At 44.5% G+C, this 16,986-nt stretch overlaps 5 pseudogenes; all 5 read left to right on the top strand.

Annotated features, from left to right (window-relative positions):
- Window positions 1–4,866: 4,866 nt before the first annotated feature.
- LOC143979460 (5S ribosomal RNA) lies at window positions 4,867–4,985 on the top strand (annotated as a pseudogene).
- A 2,043-nt stretch (window positions 4,986–7,028) lies between these two features.
- On the top strand, window positions 7,029–7,147 carry LOC143979658 (5S ribosomal RNA; annotated as a pseudogene).
- A 929-nt stretch (window positions 7,148–8,076) lies between these two features.
- LOC143979111 (5S ribosomal RNA) lies at window positions 8,077–8,195 on the top strand (annotated as a pseudogene).
- Window positions 8,196–8,290: 95 nt separating this feature from the next.
- Window positions 8,291–8,409, top strand: LOC143979801 (5S ribosomal RNA; annotated as a pseudogene).
- A 515-nt stretch (window positions 8,410–8,924) lies between these two features.
- Window positions 8,925–9,043, top strand: LOC143979455 (5S ribosomal RNA; annotated as a pseudogene).
- The last annotated feature ends 7,943 nt before the right edge of the window (window positions 9,044–16,986 follow it).

Raw genomic sequence — 16,986 nt, forward strand, 5'->3', positions numbered from 1 at the left:
TGGTCTGACCACGCTCCAGTGTCAGACGCGGTGGCGGAGGGGAACGCTTATTTGGGAGATTTTGTGTGGAGGGCCAATTCTAATATGCTCAGTGTACCCGAACATGCGACCTTCATATCAAACAAATTAAAGGAATATTTTGAAATGAATTCATCCTCAGTCTCTGACCCATCAGTTCTGTGGTGTGCCCATAAGGCATACATAAGGGGCATAATGATACAACTAAATTCGAGAATTAATAATCAAAAAAATAAACAACTAGATCTCCTATTACAAGAGATTAAATCACTTGAAATCCAGAATAAGGTCGCACCCATGGTTTCTCTGGCAGATAAATTGACCAAACTCCGTTGTGATCTTAGACGTATGCTTTTAGAACGCTATGATAAATATATCACAGCTATTAAGGTTAATCATTAGGCTCTGGGCAATAGAGCAAGTAAATTACTGGCCTATATTTTAAAAGAACACAGAGCCTGTACCAGAATCCCTTATATGAAATGCTCTGTGGGCAACGGCAGGATCATTGATCCTAAGGGTATTGCTGATGCCTTCGCTAATTATTATTCTACCCTGTACAACCTCCAGCAGGATGGAAACACCTATCAACCCTCAGAATCAGACATACAAGGTTTTTTGGAGGAGATAGTTCTCCCGGCCCTTTCCCGGGAACAACTACAATCTTTAAATGCACCAACCTCACCACTAGAAATACAGAAAGCAATCCACTCTCAACCGATTGGCAAATCCCCAGGCCCAGATGGGCTACCCAATGATTATTACAAAACATTCGCCTCCACTCTAGTGTCTCCTCTAAAAGATACATTTACTCATGCAATACAGACATTTTCGCCCCCCCCCTGAAATGCTTAAAGCATACATTGTCACTATACCCAAACCGGGGAAAAGCCCTGATGAACCCGCCAATTTCCGTCCGATTTCTCTTTTAAATACAGATGTTAAATTATACGCTAAAATAATTGCCCAGAGACTAGCCCAGTTTATTCCTCTTTTGATTAATCCTGACCAATCGGGTTTCACACCTGGTAGGCAGCCATCGGACGCAACTCGCAGGGTGGTGGATATCCTCCACTGTAAAAATTCCTGTTGGACGCCTTCTCTGCTCCTATCTTTGGATGTGGAGAAGGCGTTTGACAGGATACACTGGGAATACATGGTCCATACCCTTAAAAAGTTTGGCCTTGGGGGACCTATATTGTCAGCCATATTAGCCTTATACTCCTCACCTTCCGCACAAGTATACACATCCAATACACTATCGCGATCCTTTACAATCTCCAACAGGACTAGACAGGGGTGCCCCCTTCTCCCCTTTTATTTCCAACCTTCTTATGGAGCCCCTAGCGTAAAAAATTTGATCCCACCCAAATATCACAGGTTTCTCTTTCCCCAATCATACTCATAAAATAAACGTATTTGCCGACGATGTTATTTTATTCCTAACCTCCCCGTCACATTCCTTAATCAATGCCCACACAGTCCTTAACGAATTTAGTAAAATCTCCTATTATAAAGTAAATTTCACCAAATCACTAATTTTCCCTATACATGTCCCACCTGCTCTTCAAAATCGACTACAACTCCAATTCCCCTACTCATGGACTGCAGAACAAATAACTTATCTTGGCCTCCAAATTACCAAAGACCCCTCTAAATTAGCAAATACTAACTATCATGCCCTTATACAGAAATGAACCTTACAAACCGCTCGACTTGCCAAATCCGAATTAACATGGTCTGGACGCCTAGCGTCTTTTAAGATGTTACTTCTTCCCCAAATCTTATGCATCTTCCGCACCCTCCCAATACCCCTCAAGACCACCAATTTAAAAGCATTAGATTCCCTACTGACAAAATATATCTGTAACTCAAAAAAACTGAGATGTACCACAGTCATATTAGCTAAACAAAGAGGGGCAGGGGGTATGGGGTTCCCAGTCCTGCTGGACTACTACCGCGCATCTCTGCTCACTCAACTTAGAACATGGTTCCTATGTGGAGCAGACATTCCGTGGCGCAAACTAGAACAGACCCTAAGCCCCACCAGAGATCTTTCTCACCTTCTTTTACTTGATAGTTGGAGCCATGTTCCTTTACAAAACTTACCCATGACCCTCCGGACCTCATTAAAAGCTTGGAGGGATCTATGTGGTGCCTTAACCCCGTCGGATAAACAAATAGAAATACCAATACCCCTGGTTACAATTGAAGGTGCTATTCCAAACATTAGACTTATTAATTGGACGTCCAGGGGGATTACCCAGTTAAGTGATATGTTCCATAACGACTTCCTAAAAACATTCCCACAGCGGCAAGAACAATACGGTCTTCCAAGTAGTGAACGTTGCACATATGATCAGATCTCCCATCTCTTAAAAGCGTTAGGGGTTCATCATTTATATATTCAAGAAGCTGCGTGGAAATTTTTCACAGTCTCTGCTGCTACCGCAAAAGGGATCTCCATTTTTTACACGCTTTTTCAACGCAAAACCACCTTTATTAAATCAGTACCATTTCAGAAATGGGAGACAGAAATGCAGACCACATTCACATCTCAACAATGGCAAAAAGCCCTAAACACTGTGTATAAATCATCAAAGTGTGTGAATCACTGGGAATTGACTCAGAAAATCACGTTGAGATGGTACTTGACTCCATACCATCTTCATAAGTTTTTTCCAGGTCATTCCTCTTTATGCTGGAGGGGATGTGGAGAGGTGGGTAACATTATGCACATCATGTGGACTTGTAAACATATAACTAGTTTTTGGAATGCTGTGTTTCGATTAATTTCCTCTATTACCGGGTTGATTACATATCCAAAGAACAGCTTGGCTCTACTGAACCTGGGAATTGAGGTAGTTCCGCCAGATTTTCGCACGGTGGTTACACATATACTGATTGCGGCTAGATTACTTATTACTAGGAAGTGGAAAAGTGATGTTCCCAAAAACATTTCGGACATATATCCTATCATACAAACACACTACAAATGGGAAGCCTTATGGGCTGTAAAATCAGGTTCCAAGAGACAGATTGATGGTAGGTGGAAATGCTGTCTGGAAAAATTTCCACAGTAGTCGTGAGGTTATACTGGTAAATACTGAAGTTTGCCCAAAAGGGTGAGTCCATTACTTTCAAGAGATAAGGCAGGAAGTTATTTATGTTGTACCATAGCGGATACATACCTATAGGTCCATACTGTAGGTCCAAATTGGTAATATAATACTCTTCAGATTATATTTTGTTAGAGGATTTATTGCCAGACCACCTAAATCCTGGTCTTGGTTTTTCTCAGTTCTCTTTTTCTTTTTTCTATGGTCTTCTTTTTCTTTCACCTTTTCTACATATCTGCTTTCCTAACTTAGAGGCGTATATATCCTTTTACGTGTAAAGGAAAGTCTGCAACTGTTAAGTACTCTATTATTCACCTGTAAAATTTTTGAATCAATGCTGTGGACTATTCATCCAAATGTTCCATGTGTGATATATGTATACTGTCTCAAGATTTACTGCTGATTATTGATACTATCACGACATTCTGGAATTTTATACACCTATAACGACCTCTTGTAACAAATATGTATGGAAATGTATAATACTTCTGTTATGTTCTGAAAATATTTCTAATAAAAACTAAACTGAAAAAAAAAGAGGGTTGAAGGTGCCCAAAGAGATTGCCTATGGCCACATCACTCTGAAAGCGCACCATGTCATCTGATCTTGGAGACTAAGCAGTGGCGGTCCTGGTTAGTACTTGGATGGGAGACCGCCTGGGAATACTAGGTGCTCTAGGTGTCTTTTTTATTTTTTTGCCGTTGACTTGTTTTTACTTTGTTTTCCATGGTGGCAATCGTGGCGTTTGTCAAGAGGGTTGAGGGTGCCCAAAGAGATTGTCTATGGACTCATCACCCTGAAAGCATCTGATCTCAGAGGCTAAGCAGATTCAGGACTTGTTAGTACCTGGATGGCAGACAGCCTGGGAATACCAGGTGCCATAGGCTTCTTTTTTTTTTTGGCATTGGTTTGTTTTTTTTCCCTTGTTTCCCAAGGTGACCATCTTGGTGTTTGTCAAGAGGTTGAGGGTGCCCAAAGAGATAGCCTACGGCTACATCACCCTGAAAGATCCTGATCTCTGAGGCAAAGGAGGGTTGGGCCTCGTTAGTATCTGGATGATAGGTGACCATCTTGGCGTTTGTCAAAGAGGGTTGAGGATGCCCAAGAGATTGCCTATGGCAATATCACCATGAAAGCGCCCAATCTCATCTGATCTACCTGGATGGAAGACCACCTGGGAATACAAGGTTTTTTTTGGGGGGGGGGGGGGGGCGTTGACTTGTTTTTTCCCTTGTTTCCCAAGGTGAATCTTGGTGTTTGTCAAGGGGGTTGAGGATGTCCAAAAAGATTGGCTACGGCCACATCACCTTGAAAGAGCCCCATCTTGTCTCACCTCGGAGGCTATGCAGGGGCTGAGCCCGGTTAATACCTGGATGGTAGACCGCCTGGGAATACCAGGCCCCTGGGCTTCTTTTTTTTTTGCATTTACTTGTTTTTTTCCCTGGTTTTCCAAGGTGACTATCTTGGCGTTTGTCAAGATGGTTGAGGGCGTCCAAAGAAATTTCCTATGGCCACATCACCCTGAAAGGGACCAATCTCGTCTAATCTCGGAGGCTAAGCAGGGTCAGGCCTGGTTAGTACCTGGATGGGAGACTGCCTGGGAAAACCAGGTGGCATAGGCTTCTTTTTTTTTATTTATTTTTTTGGCATTGACTTGTTATTTTCCCTTGTTTACCAAGGTGACCATCTTCGCGTTTTTCAAGAGAGTTCAGGGTGCCCAAAGCTATTGCTTAAGGCCACATCTCCCTTAAAGCAACCGATCTCGTCTGATCTCGGAGGCTTAGCAGGGTCGGGCCTGGTTAGTACCTGGATGGGAGACTGCCTGGGAAAACCAGGTGGCATAGGCTTCTTTTTTTTTATTTCTTTTTTTGGCATTGACTTGTTATTTTCCCTTGTTTACCAAGGTGACCATCTTCGCGTTTTTCAAGAGAGTTCAGGGTGCCCAAAGCTATTGCTTAAGGCCACATCTCCCTTAAAGCAACCGATCTCGTCTGATCTCGGAGGCTTAGCAGGGTCGGGCCTGGTTAGAACCTGGGTGGGAGACCCCCAGGAATACCATGTGCCGTAGGTTTCTTTTTTTTTTTTTGGCGTTGACTTGTTTTTTTCCTTTGTTTCCCAAGGTGACCATCTTTGCATTTGTCAAGAGGGTTGAGGGTGCTGAAAGAGATTTCTTACGGCCACATCACCCTGAAAGTGCTCGATCTTGTCTGTTCTCGGAGGCTGAGCAGCTTCTGACCTGGTTAGTAACAAATGGGAGACCTCCTGGGAATACCCAGTGCCATGGACTTCTTTTTGTTTTTTGTTTTGTTTTTGGCGTTGACTTGGCGTTGAGGTGACCATCTTGGCGCTTGTCAAGAGGGTTGAGGGTGCCCAAAGAGATTGCCTATGGCCACGACACCCTGAAATCAACCGATCTTGTTTGATCTCAGAGGCTAAGCAGGGTCAGGCCTGGTTAGAACCTGGATGGGAGACCCCCAGGAATACCATGTGCCGTAGGTTTCTTTTTTTTTTGGCATCGACTTGTTTTTTTCCCTGGTTTCCCAAGGTGACCACGTAGCGTTTGTCAAGAGGGCTGAGGCTGCCCAAAGAGATTGCCTATGGGCACATGACCCTGAAAGCACCTGATCTCAAAGGCTAAGCAGGGTTGGGCCTGGTTAGTACCTGGATGGGAGACTGCCTGGGAATACCCATTGCCACAGGCTTCTTTTTTTTTCTTTTTTTTGGCGTTGACTTGTTATTTCCCTTGTTTCCCAAGGTGACCATCTTGACATTTTGTCAAGAGAGTTGAGCATGCGCAAAGTGGTTGCCTAAGGCCACATCACCCTGAAAGCGACAAATCTCGTCTTATCTCGGAGGCTAAGCAGCATCGGGCCTGATTCGTACCTAGATGGGAGACCGCCTGGGAATACCAGGTGCCGTAAATATTTTTTTTTTTGGTGTTGACTTGTTTTTTTCCCTTGTTTCCCAAGGTGACAATCTTGGCATTTGTCAAGAGGGTTGAGGGTGCCCAAAGAGATTGTCTACAGGCACATCACCCTAAAAGCGCCCCATCTCGCCGCATATCTGAGGAGAAGTAGGGGCGGGCCGGGTTAGTACGCAGATGGGAGAGCGCCTGGGAATACTAGGTGCTGTAGGTTTCTTTTCTTTTTTTCTCTTTTTACCCATGGATTACCATCTTGGCATTTGTCAAGAGGGTTGAAGTTGCACAAAGAGATTGCCTACAGCCATATCACCGTGAAAGTGCCCAATCTCATCTGATCTCGGAGGCTAAGCATGGTCGGGCCTAGTGACCATCTTTGCCTTTGTCAAGAGGGATGAGGGTGCCCATAGAGATTGCCCTTGGGTAGGGTTGGGCCTGGTAAGTACCTGGATAGGAGACCACCTAGGAATACAAGGTGCTGTAGGCTTCCTTTTTTTTTTCATTTGGGGCGTTGACTTGTTTTTTCCCTTGTTTCCCAAAGTGCATTTTGGCATTTGTCAAGGGGGTTGACGGTGCCCAAAAAGATTGGCTACGGCCACATCACCTTGAAAGCGCCCCATCTTGTCTCACCTCGGAGGCTAAGCAGGGGCTGAGCCTGGTTAATACCTGGATGGCAGACCGCCTGGGAATACCAGGTGCCGTAGGCTTATTTTTTTTTTTGCGTTTACTTGTTTTTTTCCCTTGTTTCCAAAGGTGACTATATTGGCGTTTGTCAAGATGGTTGAGGGTGTCCGAAGAAATTGACTATGGCCACATCACCGTGAAAGTGACTAATCTTGGAGGCTAAACATGGTCAGGCCTGGTTAGTACCTGGATGATAGACTGCCTGGGAATACCAGGTGCCATAGGCTTCTCTTTTTTTATTTTTTTGGCTTTTTTTTCAAGAGGGTTCAGGGTGCCCAAAGCAATTGCCCATGGCCACATCTCCCTGAAAGCAACTGATCTCATCTGATCTCGGATGCTTAGCAGGGTTGGGCCTGGTTAGAACCTGGATGGGAGACCCCCTAGGAATACCAAGTGCTGTAGGTTTTTTTTTTTTTGTTGACTTGTTTTTTTCCCTTGTTTCCCAAGGTGACCATCTTGGCATTTGTCAAGAGGGTTGAGGGTGCCGAAAGAGATTGCCTATGGGCACATGAGCCTGAAAGCACCTGAGCTCGAAGGCTTAGCAGGGTCGGGCTTGGTTAGAACCTGGATGGGAGACCCCTTAGGAATACCAAGTGCCGTAGGTTTCTTTTTTTTGGCGTCGACTTGTTTTTTTCACTTGTTTCCCAGGGTGACCATCTTGGCGTGGAGATTTCCTATGGCCACATCACCCTGAAAGCGCCTGATCTTGTCTGATCCCGGAGGTTGAGCAGCATCTGGCCTGGTTAGTAACAAATGGGAGACCTCCTGGGAATACCCAGTGCCACGGGCTTCTTTTTTTCTTTTTTTTGGCGTTGTCTTGTTTTTTCCCTTGTTTCCCAAGGTGATTATCTTGGCGTTTGTCAAGACAGTTGAGGGCGCCCAAAGAAAGTTCCTATGGCCACATCACCTTGAAAGCGACCAATCTTGTCTAATCTCGGAGGATAAGCAGGGTCAGGCCTGGTTAGTACCTGGATGGGAGACTGCCTGGGAATACCAGGTGGCATAGACTTTTTTTTTTTTTTTGGGTGTTGACTTGTTATTTTCCCTTGTTTACTAAGGTGACCATCTTTGCGTTTTTTATGAGGGTTGAGAGTGCCCAAAGCAATTGAATACAGACATATCTCCCTGAAAGCAACCAATCTCATCTGATGTCGGAGGCTTAGCAGGGTCAGGCCTGGTTAGAACCTGGATGGGAGACCCCCTGGGAATACCAGGTGCTGTAGGCTTTTTTTTAATATGTTGTTGGCGTTGACGACCTGTTTTATTTTTTTGCTTGTTTGCAGAGGTGACCATCTTGCCGTTTGTCAAGAGGATTTAGAGTGGCCAGCAAGATGGCCTATGGCTACATCACCCTGAATGCGCCTGGTCTCATCTGATCTCAGATGTTTAGCAGGGTCGGGCCTGGTTAGTACCTGGATGGGAGACTGCCTGGGAATACCAGGTGGCATAGACTTTTTTTTTTTTGGGAGTTGACTTGTTAATTTCCCTTGTTTACCAAGGTGACCATCTTGGCATTTTTCAAGAGGGTTGAGAGTCCCCAAAGCGATTGCCTACGGCCACATCTTCCTGAAAGCAACCAATCTCATCTGATCTTGGAGGCTTAGCAGAGTGGGGCCTGGTTAAAACCTGGATGGGAGACCCCCTGGGAATACCAAGTGCCGTAGGTTTCTTATTTTGTTTGGTGTTGACTTGTTTTTTTCCCTTGTTTCCTAAGGTGACCATCTTGGTTTTTGTCAAGAGGGTTGAGGGTGCCAAAAGAGATTGCCTATGGGAACATGACCCTGAAAGCGCCTGATCTCGGAGGCTTAGCAGGGTCGGGCTTGGCTAGAACCTGGATGGGAGACCCCCTGGGAATATCAAGTGCCGTAGGTTTCTTTTTTTTTTTTCTTTGGCGACGACTTGTTTTTTTCACTTGTTTCCCAAGGTGACCATCTTGGAGTTTCTCAAGAGGGTTGAGGGTGCCGAAAGAGGTTTAATACGTCCACATCACCCAGAAAGTGCCTGATCTTGTCTGATCTCGGAGGCTGAGCAGCGTCTGCCCTGGTTAGTAACAAATGTGAGACCTCCTGGCAATAACTAGTCCCATTTGCTTCTTTTTTTTTGGCGTTGACTTTTTTTCCCTACTTTCCCTAGGTGACCATCTTTGTGCTTGTCAAGAGGGTTGAGGGTGCCCAAAGGTATTGCTTATGGCCACGACACCCTGAAAGCAACCGATCTCATTTGATCTCAGAGGCTAAGCAGGGTCGGGCCTGGTTAGTACCTGAGTGGGAGACCGCCTGGGAATACAAGGTGCCGTAATTTTTTATTTTTTTGCCGTTGACTTGTTTTTTTCCCTTGTTTCTCAAGGTGACCATCTTGGCGCTTGTCAAAGAGGGTTGGGGATACCAAAAGAGATTGCCTACGGCCATATCACAGTGAAAGCGCCCAATCTTGTCTGATCTTGAAGGCTAAGCAGGGTCAGGCCTAGTGACCATCTTTGCATTTGTCAAGAGGGATGAGGGTGCCCAAAGAGATTGCCTATGGGCTGGGTAGGGCCTGGTTAGTACCTGGATGGGAGACCGCCTGGGAATACAAGGTGCTGTAGGCCTCCTTTTTTTATGGGGGGGGGCGTTGACTTTTTTTTTCCCCCTTGTTTCCCAAGGTTATTATCTTGGCGTTTGTCAAGACGGTTGAGGGCACCCAAAGAGATTTCCTATGGCCACATCACCTTGAAAGCGACCAATCTCGTCTAATCTCGGAGGCTAAGCAGGCTCAGGCCTGGTTAGTACCTGGATGGGAGACTGCCTGGGAATACCAGGTAGCATAGGCTTCTTTTATTTTTATTTTTTTGGCGTTGACTTATTTTTCCTTGTTTTCCATGGTGACTATCTTGGCATTTGTGAAGGAGGTTTAGGGTGCCCAAAGAGATTGTCTATGGCCTCATCACCCTGAAAGCTCAAAATCTCGTCTTATCTCGGAGGCTAAGCAGGGTCGGGCCTGATTAGCATCTGGAGGGGGAATACCAGGAGCTGCAGTCTTCTTTTTTTTTTTTTGCGTCGACTTGTTTTTTTCCATTGTTTCCCAAGGTGACCATCTTGGCATTTGTCAAGAGGGTTGACGGTGCCCAAAGAGATTGCCTATGGCCACATCACCCTCAAAGCCCTAATCTCGTCTGATCTCGGAGGCTAAACAGGGTCAGGCCTGGTCAGTACCTGGATGGGAGACCGCCTGAGAATAGCATGTGCCGTAGGCATCTTTTTTTTTTTTTTGCCGTTAACTTGTTTTTTTTTCCTTGTTTCCCAAGATGACCATCTTGGCGTTTGTCAAGAGGGTGGAGTGTGCCTAAAGAGATGGCCTACAGCCACATCACCCTGGTTAGTACCTGCATGGGAGACCGTCTGGGAATACCAGGTGCTGTAGGCTTTTTTTTTGGGAGTTGACCTGTTTTTTATTTCTGGTTTCCCAAGATGACCTTCTTGGCATTTCTCAAGAGGGTTTTGGGTGCCAGAAGAGATTGCCTATGGCCATTCCACTCTGAAAGCACCCGATCTCATCTGGTCTTGAAGGCTAAGCAGAGATGGGCCTGCTTAGTACCTGGATGGGAGACCGCCTTTTTTTGTGGTTCCCCAAGGTGACCATCTTGGCATTTCTCAAGAGGGTATTCCCAGGCGGTCTCCCATCTAGGTACTAACCAGGCCCGTCCCTGCTTAGTATCAGATGCTTTCAGGGTGATGTTGCCATAGGCACTCACTTTTGGCACCCTCAACCCTCTTGACAAACACCAAGATGGTCACCTTGGGAAACAAGGGAAAAAAAGAAGTCAACTATGCCATATTAGCACCTCAAGAAATGAGATAGGCAGTCATAAACTAAAAGATGCGTAAATTCCAGAAAATGTACCATCGTTTTCAGACGCTATAACATTTGCGCAAACCAATAAATATACGCTTATTAACATTACCAAAGACATGTGGCTGAATACATTTTGACCTAAAAGTATGAATAAATTGAGTTTATTGGATTTTTCTTATAAAAAAAGAAGAATATATAAATTTCTTTCAATATTTTAGATTTTTCCGTTTATATCACAAAAAAAAATAAAAAATTGCAGAGGCAATCAAATACCTTCAAAATAAAGCTCTATTTGTGGGAAAAAAGGATGACCTACGTGACCCACACTGACCTACCCGACACACGCTGACCTACCCGACATACATACACTGACCTACCTGACATACCTACCTGACATACATACACTGACCTACGTGACCCACACTGACCTACTTGATCCACACTGATCCTACTTGATAAAAGTATGAATAAATTGAGTTTATTGGATTTTTCTTATAAAAAAAGAAGAATATATAAATTTCTTTCAATATTTTAGATTTTTCCGTTTATATCACAAAAAAAAATAAAAAATTGCAGAGGCAATCAAATACCTTCAAAATAAAGCTCTATTTGTGGGAAAAAAGGATGACCTACGTGACCCACACTGACCTACCCGACACACGCTGACCTACCCGACATACATACACTGACCTACCTGACATACATACACTGACCTACGTGACCCACACTGACCTACTTGATCCACACTGACCTACCCGACATACATACACTGACCTACCTGACCCACACTGACGTACGCGACACACTCTGACCTACACTGACCTACCTGGCATACATACACTGACCTACACGACACACACTCACATACACTGACCTACCTGACACACACTGACCTGGTACCTGACATACAAACTTGATTGACCTACCTGACCAGGAGGAGATAGACTTCATGTGTTCAGGTACTACAGCAGCAGCTCATCCGTGCTGCTGGTGTGCAAGGCAGCCAGAGGAGAAGAGGAGAGCCGCCCGCCCAAGTGGGTATTGATGTGGTGCGGCCGCCGCATTGTCATTTCTGCCTTCTTCCTGCTCCAGGACAGTGAGCTGGGAGAGGACTAAGATTTTAGGAGTGTAGGCTAAGGGAGCCGCTGCGAATGCTGCTCAGGGTGGTGGCGTCATCCCTTTCTCTCCCTCCTGGGCTCTACACTCCACGATACCATAACAGCTGCGGGACAATCCAGACCAGAAGTCGTAGGCCAGGCCCCATGAGCACTAGCGCGGAGGAGAAGGAAGTGCAATCCTCCTCTGCTTTGAATGTTGGGCAGTGTGGGCACAGTGGGCAGTGACGTTAATGGTTGCTAGCCACCAGGCAGCTATAGCAATCAGTGACCAAGAGTAAAGTTGGGTGGAAGCGGGGCAGAGCTAAAGCTGGAGCTGGAGCCAACCATGGCTCAGTCTGCCCCTGTTCCCTGCATTCTGGACTGAGACTCGAGACTCTGGGCTATTGGTCCCAGACTAAACCCCCTAAAGACGCCTCTGTTCGTCCCTAAAGTAGGGACGTACATCAGAGTGCAATGGTCGGCAAGTGGTTAAAGCGACGCAGTGCCGAATCGCAAAAAGTGCTCTGGTCTTTGGCCAGCCAAATGGTCTGGCGCTGAAGTGATTAAATGCCCACTTTAGGGTGGAGCTCCGCTTTAACTAACCTTGCAGTGTGTAACGCTTGACATTTTTACCTGCCGTCTGATGAATTCCTTTGATCCCGATGTCTCCAAATACTTCTGAATTCCTCGGATCAAGGGAGAATCCACGGAATGTTGCTTGTAGAGTCCTGCCTCTTCTGAGCTCCGACGAGTGGATGTGCTAGGGGATGGGAAAGAGGGCGTACAATAAAGGTTTGTACATCAGGCATATGAAATGAGAAGATGCATTACTGTATATATATATTTTTTTTTTACCTTGGCTGCTCCTCTTTTATCTCCATTTCCTGTGCTTCTTCAGGTCTGCTAATAGAGCCATGAATGAGTCTATGTAGTTTTATGGCATTATAAAACGTTCTTTAAATAAAGCTTGGTTTAATACGTACCGCTGTCTTCCTGACTCCGTAAGGACGATGCTTCCCCTGGCCTCGAGAAAACCTACGCAAAACCGACAAGGCCTGACCACACTTGGATGCTCCAGGTCTTCGTATGCGACGATACTAAGGCGTCTGGTCATATGTCGCATCTTCGACCGGGCCTCCTCGACAAGTTGCTTGATCTCAGCCTCATCCGCATTCTTCACGCAAACTCTTCTCAGGTGTGTTGAAAGCGTGGTTTGAATCTTCAAGCACACCTTGCAGACCAAGGGGATCCTTGTGGTTCTGGGGAGAAAACATTTTAGCAATTAGGTAGATTCCGGTTTGATTGACAGAAAAAAAAAAATATAATGTATGGCCAGCCCTATAAATATACCTTCACCCAAGGTTTGAAAATTAAAATCAAATTGGCTACATGTACAGTAGCTACTGACACTTAAGAAATCCCTCACTCCATGGAGTCCAGTGCTGTATTTTTTGGACGAAACCTCAATTGGATCTGAGTGGAGTCCTCCTTTTTGGATATTTACATTTTTGCCATCTTTTGATTTTATAATATCCGGACTCGTAGACAGATTGAAATTTACTGAGGTCCCAGCAAACGGGATGCCACCCAAATAGGCAGGCTACAAAATATAGGAAAAAAAATGACTACCTCTGCCAGACCTTGAGCTCTGTAATCCAATCAAAAACAATCTAGTTTATATTCATCACTCCTTAAAGTGGAAATGGCACCCAAGGGGAAATTTTGCTTTGGAGCCCTCCTCTCCCATATTTGGCATCTTATTATTTTTTGGGGGTGGGAATTACAGGTACCCAGTATTGACAATAAAGAAGTGCTCTTTCCCCTCCACCCTCCCTGCAGACTTCTGGGGCACATTACCGAAGACTGCAGGACCTTTCACAGAGTGCAGTGTACAGTTAGCTTTGAAGCCAAAAGCTGCATAAGTGCCTGCTCACAGTTAGGGTGCCAGGAACCTGTAGGCTAGTGAAGAACTAGCCAGGGTGAGGATGATGCTGGATCCCTGGACAAGCAAGTGTCCTATCAAAAGTCAGCAGCTACATTTGTAGCTTCTGAATTTATTTTTTATTTGCACAACTAGAACTTCCTATTTAAACCACAGCAAGTTTACCCTGGATGTCTTCTTCCTTCCAGAGCTTCATCCCCTCTGGTGGGATCGTCCTGGACTTCCTCCACTGGAACTTGAGATCTAGAATATAGTTTAGGAGAGGTTTAACTTGTTTGCAAACTTTTTTTATTGCAAAGTTTTACAAATTTCTTGGGATAAAAATAGTATCAGTACAGAAAGATCCATGAACTCGCAAAAGGTGAGCAAATGTCTGATAAATATAGCTGTAATGTAAAAACAATTATAACGGTAATTACAGTTGAGGTAGGCTATAGCCCATTTGGGTCTGAACGGAATAATTATAACGTCAAGCTGTAGCGCCTTTAGCATAGCTCCAGATCGGGGCATTTTTCACCAAAGTTGAAGAAATTGGTGTCAAAAACAGAGGCTTGAGGTTTACTTTTTAGACCCCTTTCACACCACACCGCCGATAGCGTGGGCGGTAAAACACCGCTATTTTTAGCAGCGTTTTACCGCCGGATTTGCGGCACATTTTGGCCGCTAGCCGGGCGCTTTTACCCCCTGCTAGCAGCCGCGAAAGGGTTAAAACTGCCGGCAATACGCCGCAATAGCGGCGGTATTACAGCACTGCCCCATTGATTTCAATGGGGAGCAGCGGTGGAGGAGCGGGGCTTTCACACTACACACAATGCTGCAGCTTCTTTAGGGCGTTTTGCAGGCGCTATTTCTAACGCTATAGCACCTGCAAAACGCCCTGGTGTGAAAGGGGTCTTAATGCCATTATAGGGTCACAGGTTAAAATAACGTTATAACCATTTAAAATGTTGACCACTTACCGCTGTCTTCCTTCAGGTTGACGTATAACGACACTTCCCTTGGACTCAAGAAAGTGTGCCAAAAAATCCTGCGGTGTGCTAGCATGGTCGAGATCAGCACACTGGACAACACCGAGGTTCCCAACCAGGTGCCGCATGTTGGACCGCGCCTCCTCCACAAGCCTCTTGATCTCATCCTCACTATCATTTTTCCTACACACTCGCCGAAGATGCACCGAGAGGACATCCTATATATATATATATATATATATATATATATATATATATATATATATCTATATATATATATATATAGATATATAGATATATGTGTATATATACACACACACACACACACACACACACACACACACACACACATACCCAATATTAAAAAAGTTTTAATTTCAAAAAGTAGCTTTTATTTTCATAAAAGTTTAATATTTTTGAAGGAAAAAAAAAAGCTACGTAAAGATTATTTTAGATACATTAATAATTGAGTTTATTCAGCATGTAATGAAGCTTAGTTATGTAGCATGAGGCTGTATATTCTTCAATATTTAAATTTTTGGTAAACTCATTCAATAAATCAAATCTATGCAAGCTGAGGTGACATGCACTCACACAATTTAAAAGCAACCATGAGATAAAAGCTCGGGAACATTCCTTTATCCTATTGTTTTGCAAGTCTATGTGCACTACAAACTGTATGGTTGAATTGGTTTCCGATATTGTGGTTTTACTAACCTGACAACTCATTCTAAAAAGGGCCCTTTCACACAGCCACTCCACCCGGCAGACTCCACTTTGCTTAGCGGGAGAATCGCTCCGCTGAGCAGGTGGATGAAAAGGTCCATCTTGGCTCACTGTACAGACCTGTCAGAGCCCTGCTCTACTCTATGGGGAGATCAGATGAAAATGGATCACCCGTCTGTTTTCAGCTGATCCGCCAGATGGATGGATCGAAAATAGGTCACCATCCCTCTGGATTTCATGGACAGGGTTGGACAGCAGCGGGTGTTAGCGGACATGTCACATAAAAGAAAATTGGAGCTGCATGCTGCCAAAACGATACATAAAATGCAGTGACCTTATTTAAAATTGACCTCCAAGCTTCTACAAATACAAATTTTGTTCCGTTCCCACAATGGTAAGTGCTGATTGGAAAAAAAAAATGTGTATTTTGCGCTGCTTAAAACAGATTGCCTAATTGTATGACCAACCTCTGGTATAATCATTGGTGCTTAACCACTTGCCGACCGCCGCACGACGATGTACGTCCTATTTTTGAAGAGGGATATCTCGGTAACGGCAGCAGCTGCTGCCACAACCGAGATATCCATCTCTTCAGGCGGCGGTCGGCTGTACGATAACGGTGGTCTCTGCGGCGGATTCGCCGCGAGATCACTGCTATCGGCGGCGGGAGAGGTGCCACCCCCCCTCCCGCCGCCCTCCCGCACCTTCCGCAGCTTACCGGAGCCGTCGGTAGCGGCGGAGGCGATCGGGTCCTTCCGTCTGCTGGGCATAGAGACAAGTGAGGCTAAGATGGCCCCCACTCGTCTCTATACCATAGGAGGGCGGAAGCGACGTCAAAACGTCACTTCCGCCCATACCTCTTAAAGGTATATTTTTTTTTTAAATGTCAGATTTTCTTTTTTTTTTTTTTTTTTTTTTGCATTTTAGCCCAAATATGAGATCTGAGGACCTTTTGACCCCAGATCTCATATTTAAGAGGACCTGTCATGCTTTTTTCTATTACAAGGGATGTTTACATTCCTTGTAATAGGAATAAAAGTGATCCATTTTATTTATTTTTTTTAAAAAGTGTAAAAATAAATAAAATAAATTAAAATAAATAAGAAAAAAAAAATTTTTTTTTAAAAACACCCTGTTACGACGAGCTTGCGCACAGAAGCGAGCGCATACGTGAGTAGCGCCCGCATATGAAAACGGTGGTCAAACCACATATGTGAGGTATCGCCGCGATCGGTAGAGCGAGAGCAATAATTCTAGCCCTAGACCTCCTCTGTAACGCAAAAAATGCAACCTGTAGAATTTTTTAAAATCGCTTATGCTTATGGAGATTTTTGAGGCTAAAAGTTTGACGCCATTCCACGAGCGGGCGCAATTTTGAAGCGTGACATGTTGGGTATCAATTTACTCGGCATACCATTATCTTTCACAGTATAAAAAAAAATTGGGCTAATTTTACTGTTGTCTTCTATTCAAAAAAGTGAATTTTTTCCCAAAAAAGTGCGCTTCTAAGACCGCTGCGCAAATACGGTGTGAAAAAAAGTATTTCAATGACCGCCATTTTATTCTCTAGGGTGTTAGAAAAAAAACAATATAAAATGTTTGGGGGTTCTAAGTAATTTTCTAGCAAAAAAAACAGTTTTAAACATGGAAACACCAAGTCCGAAAAAGAGGCCTGGTCCT

The sequence above is a fragment of the Lithobates pipiens genome, unplaced genomic scaffold (genome assembly GCF_037356315.1).
Source record: "Lithobates pipiens isolate NorthernLeopardFrog02 unplaced genomic scaffold, aLitPip1_a1.2 Scaffold_13, whole genome shotgun sequence".
Taxonomy (NCBI): Eukaryota; Metazoa; Chordata; class Amphibia; order Anura; family Ranidae; genus Lithobates; species Lithobates pipiens.